Below are 5,546 nucleotides of genomic sequence, written 5' to 3'. Positions count from 1 at the left end.
AATCCTTCCCTTTATTTCACTGAAAACTGACATACTTGTCACAGCATGCAAGTATATACAACTTTTTGGAGCATTGTACCAAATATAATATAACCAGATAAAAAATGTTTAATTCTCAAGTAAAAAATTCTTGGTAATTAATTAGATAACCTAAATACACTTGTTGAATGTGTATTTACTGTACCAAACACCATACACAATACTCATCATACTTTATCACTCAACACTTTATTGGAGGATACAGTATACAGTTGATAAAGTAGAATAAAGTCAAATTAGATTCAAGATAAATAAAAATGGGTTTTAAAAAACACATTAACATCATATTAATCCATTCACATCTGCTGAAGCCACACAAATGAGTGCCACATAATCCCATCCAGTCAACTATGATACAGAAAACAGATTTGATATAGTGTTGGAAAATAATGATTCATTATTACAACTAGACTGGTTTCTGTCTCTTCCCTCTATCATGTTCATGTTCTTCTTCTTCTAAACAGTTCGCCCACTTGTACCCTACAGTATAATCAATGTACAGATGATGTGATCACTGATGTTGTGTAGCCTTTTCTCAACCAGAAGAAGAAGTCGTATAATCCGGCGTTCTCCAGTCCTGGTCTAAAAGTAAAACAACAAACACAATTCAGATTAAGTTTAATGTACAGTCAGGTTAACCTATGTTCTTCAGTAAACTCTCCACCTCAAAATGGGCAGAAATGCCAATTCCTGATTTAAATTTACAAAGCAGCAGTCAGTCCACATAAAATAATATACACATTGAAGCATTATGTATAATATTTCAGCCCATAATATTAGCCAAGTACTGAACAAAAACTAATTTACCCATATCAACAGCAACCTTTTAAACAGTAGATCTTTTAGAAAGGCATGGTCTCTTCTGAGCCTTTGTCAGTGATGCTAGATTTCTTTAGTTACTTGTTTCAAGAGCATCACTTGTGATAGCCTTTACAATATAAAATTGTTCAAATACTGCAATACAACTTTCATGGACAGAATTAAGAAATAGGTACCCAGGCACCAGACTTACCATGCTTATGAAGCACCCATGGCCATGTATAGTTCTCAGAGAGCAGAGTTTTTGCCTCTTGTATTCCTCCTTGGCAGCACATCTTTTTCCTGTCGAATTTGTGCCTTCTCTTGCTATCCATCTTAAAACACAAATGCAATGTGTTTAGTCTGTGGAGTATAAGGCCTTGTTTCAAGCCAAAGAACTAACCAGATATTTCACATAATTCAAAGAACATTTACTATTTGATTCCTAATATGTCCCAACTCATTATCTTCTAAAGCTACCCAGAACCATCCATGGTCTACAAAACAATGGAGAAATACATGGAGTTTATAACAACTAAATGCTTTTTCCCACACTTGTCTGCTTTTATCTAAGACAAACAGACGGTGCAGTTTTTAAGAACTGAAGGCCAAAAGTGTAATTATAATTGTATCAAAAAGGGAAAACAAATATTTATCATTTTAAATAAATCCAAGATCCAGAACCTCATTTGCTTATTTAGGAGTTATTAAAATATTTAGACATGAATAATGGTACGTATTTTTATCAGAGTAGAAAGAATGATCACTGTTGAAATGAATAGTCCTTTGAGAGATCAACATCAAATGTTGTACTACATATTACAGCATTGCTTCAATACAAGACATACCAATGGACTTGCGCACTTTTCTGTCTTCTTCGGGCACAAGATGTCCATCTTCCTTCCTCACCCTAAACAAAGGACTTATTTTCTTAGCTTGCTTCGATATAAGGTCTGGTCTTTCTTCTCTTCTGTAAAACAAGAAAGTCTCACTTACTCTGTGAAGCAAATACTATTGTTTTTAAAACATATAAATTAAGACAGTTACAATAAAGTTAATTTATCATAAGATTAAGGTGAGCATTCTATGAGTATATATATTAAAACTGTATATACTTTAGTATATATACTGATACTGATAATATTCAACTTTACCTGTGAAGGGCTGATTATGCCAAGACTCGCTGAGAATCACTAGAAGCTCTTGTGAGGGTTGACTCTTAAAAGAGCTGTTGAGTTTGATATTGTAGAGATCTTTTAAACAAAAATAAATAAATAGAAGTAATCTGCAAGTAATCCTGCAAGACAGAAAGAAAGAGGAAATTGTATTACATTGCATGCAAGTTGTGAGTTCATACATAACTGTTTCTTGCTGTAAAAAAACGATGCATAATTAAATGTTAAATACATTTATGTAATAAGTTCACAGATATGTGTGCATTCCCATTATTAAAAGTATATAATAGCAAGCTATATCATATGAATTTGTTTGAAAATGTAGATAACTCACTTGATTTTGTGATCACATAAATTATTTACATGCAAACGGGACGTTATAAACAGTGCAACTGATCTGATTAAGAAAAAATAATCGAATATCTGATGTCATGTGACCGAAGTGGCTTTTTGAGGCTTTTGCATCTGAACTCTTCATATACAAATACAGCTCTGGAAAAAAAAATTAAGAGACCACTTAACATTTAGAAATCCATGTTAAGTGGTCTCTTAATTTTTTTCAGAGCTATATGTACGAGAATCATACGAATTTGACAACTTGTTAAATCTTGTGAATTATTAAGACTTTGGGAATATGTTCTTACTGATTGAGCTATGGGATTTGTAAGAATAAGTAACAACAAATGCTAAATAAAATGTTTGATAAAGGGTTCAAAAAACACATACGTACCATTACAAATATTTGCTGTTGCAGCTTTTGGTTTTCTCCGTTACTTCTCCACAAACAAGAATGGGTTGACTGAGTCCGAGAGGCCCTTTTGGTCTTTTCAGGTAAAAAAAAAAAAAGAAAGAAAGAGAGAAAAAAGTCATAATATATAATATATAGCATTATAAAGTATACTATTTAAATAACAATATTTGGATTTTACATTAAAATGCATTTAAAGCATGGTAATTGTTGTGGCTACTGTTTATTTACAACAAATATCACATTAAAACTACCAATACTGTGGTAAACGCATGGCAAGTGTTGTTTTTTTATTTTTTTATTGTGCTTCTACTACAAATGCCACGTTGGAACTACACTAGTAATTATTATTAAATATTAACAACTGTTTAAAGGTCTATAGCACGTCACGTGACAGTGTTAAATTACCCTATTAGCAAGGTGTGTTTATTTAGAAAGCAAAGAAATGCAAAGCCTCAGTGGAGATGATGACAGATACAATGCAGTGACTGAACATGATCGATAACGACAAGCAGAAAATACTTTATATCAAATATTAGGACATAATATGTATGACTACTCACCAACATGTGGCACACGTGATCTGATGCCAAACATCGCGAAGTGTTCTGAATGAGACTTCTTCAGCGCGATTTCATACCGATAGAATTGCCGTCTAATGTTGACGCCAAAGGTTTCCCACTGAAAGCAATTGGGTTCCCAGTTCGTCCATCGCGTGACGCCGAGGGGTCTACCTGTGGCGTCTTCAGTGTGACGGCGCGGATAGAGACGCAGTGATTGCTTTTGGGTCTTTTCTTCGCACAATTCAATCGTTTGGCCTCGGAATAGTTGGACTTTTTCAATAAAGTGTGCCTGTTGTCTGTTACAGCCTGTGTTTTATATCATATAATACGCAAATGGGTAGGTTTAGGGCGGGGTGGGGTTTGACTACTGTTTCAAACGTGTATCATAGCGTAAATAAATGTAAATACAATTGTGCTGGCTGATTAAATTGAGAATCACACTCCAACATGTCATAATGGAAAAATTATAACCCAATAAATTCCATCATGACGATAACATGCACATGCCCAACACGTCTGTTTATGATGTCCTAGGTTTCTCATTGAAATCAGTGGATTACCCAGTACGTCGAAAAATGGCGATTTAGGGGTACCCTGTGCGTCAACAGCTGACGTCAGGGTCCCTTGACCGTTCGGCAACATTTGACGAGTAGGGGTGAGACTGTGTTGGAAAAGCATGTATAATAAAATCAGTTTGTTTTAGATGATATGAAGCCTCGTGTTTTCTCTGTCTCAAGCTCAAACATGTCTTGTGGTGTGGCTCCAAGAGAGACTTCAATTCCAGTTTGCAGAAAAAAGAACAAGGAGTTATAATCACAGTGACAGTGACACGTATTATATAGTTTCAGTTTTACATGTAAATGCACTCAGAAATTAATTAATACTTTTATTGTAAATTTGATCAGATATAAATGACCTTTTAAAGCGGTAAATCCATTGCCCGAATCACCTGAAAGTTCACTCAATACACAACTTTACAGGATGTGTGTGTAATTGTCGTTTTCTCTTAAATCATTAATTAATTACCTTTTGTAACTTTTCTTACACTCCTTATTGTTTAGATCCTCATATAATTAGTTTTGACAATATAATCCTTGATCTTTGTTCATAATTGTGCTTTTAATAATGATTTAAAGCTTGATTTAGGAGAAATGTTTGCTTTACTGTATTTGTCACCTCATTGAGAACAAGTGCTTGGCATACTTATTGCAGTTTTTGTCCGTTGCTTGAACACATTTAGCAAAACTTCGCTCGTAGTGCCAAAATTTCTCCACACAAGTAAACATGACACGACACTGGGAAATATACCGTTCACATCGGTGTCAGATTAGAACTCTGCTATCAAAGCCTATCATTTCTTAGTCAAAATGCAACTCTGATGACAAAATGACACACACTTGCATCATATGAATACACTTTCAGATCAGGGGGAACACACTCGTCTACTTTATATAAAACACTGCAGTCTTTAACTTCCCCTGTTTTATTCAGTTCATCGGATAGCATTTACATTTATACACTTGGCAGACGCTTTTATCCAAAGCGACTTACATTGCATTCAATGTACACATTTTTACATTATGGTCAGTACTCCACAGTATTCTGCGAAGCAATGCAACACTCATAGTTTCTTTTTTTCCAACAAAGGTTTTCACAACAACCAAAAATGAAAGTACTGAAATGTTACAAATGACATAATACTGTCCATCACAGGACTATACTTCACACTACAGTACAGTCTCAATGGTACAGTGCTCTGTGCTGTACGGTATGTTACACAAAACTAAAAAAAAGGTTACTAAAGGAGCACTAGCCAACTTGCAATACAGTAATGTGATACGGTACAGTACTGTAAATACTGTAGATACAGTCAGGAATGGAGAGTTGCTGTTCTCCAGTCTGAATGTCCTTATGATGAATGAACTGTGAACTGGATGTGGAGGACTCTCTGCCCAGCTTCCCTCACTGTCAGGCCATGACTTGCCACAGGATCCACCAATGCTCTGATACTATCTGTTGACCATCTCTCTCTCTCTCTCTCTCTCTCTCTCTCTCTCTCTCTCTCTCTCTCTCTCTCTCTCTCTCTCTCTCTCCCCCTGCCTCAATGCTTGCAAAGTTCTCAGAATGGCTTAACCGAGGCCTATTTGTGGTTGGCTGATTGGTGTTCAGTTTTGCAAGTAATTGCCTAAAGGTGTGTATTTGAGTGGTTGAATGAAGTGTCTT

At 35.3% G+C, this 5,546-nt stretch overlaps 1 long non-coding RNA gene across 1 annotated transcript; it reads right to left on the bottom strand.

Moving 5' to 3' along the window:
• Positions 1-239: 239 nt before the first annotated feature.
• LOC137065422 (uncharacterized) lies at positions 240-1,814 on the bottom strand. Its single transcript, XR_010901643.1, has 3 exons — positions 1,686-1,814; positions 1,052-1,172; positions 240-621 (listed from the first exon to the last, which is right to left on the bottom strand). It is a non-coding gene; the product is annotated as an uncharacterized lncRNA (long non-coding RNA).
• Positions 1,815-5,546: the final 3,732 nt, after the last annotated feature.

This window comes from Pseudorasbora parva, chromosome 25, assembly GCF_024679245.1.
Source record: "Pseudorasbora parva isolate DD20220531a chromosome 25, ASM2467924v1, whole genome shotgun sequence".
Classification (NCBI taxonomy): Eukaryota; Metazoa; Chordata; class Actinopteri; order Cypriniformes; family Gobionidae; genus Pseudorasbora; species Pseudorasbora parva.
The sequence above is the reverse complement of the archived record's forward strand: the minus strand, read 5'-3'. Positions and strand labels throughout refer to the sequence as shown.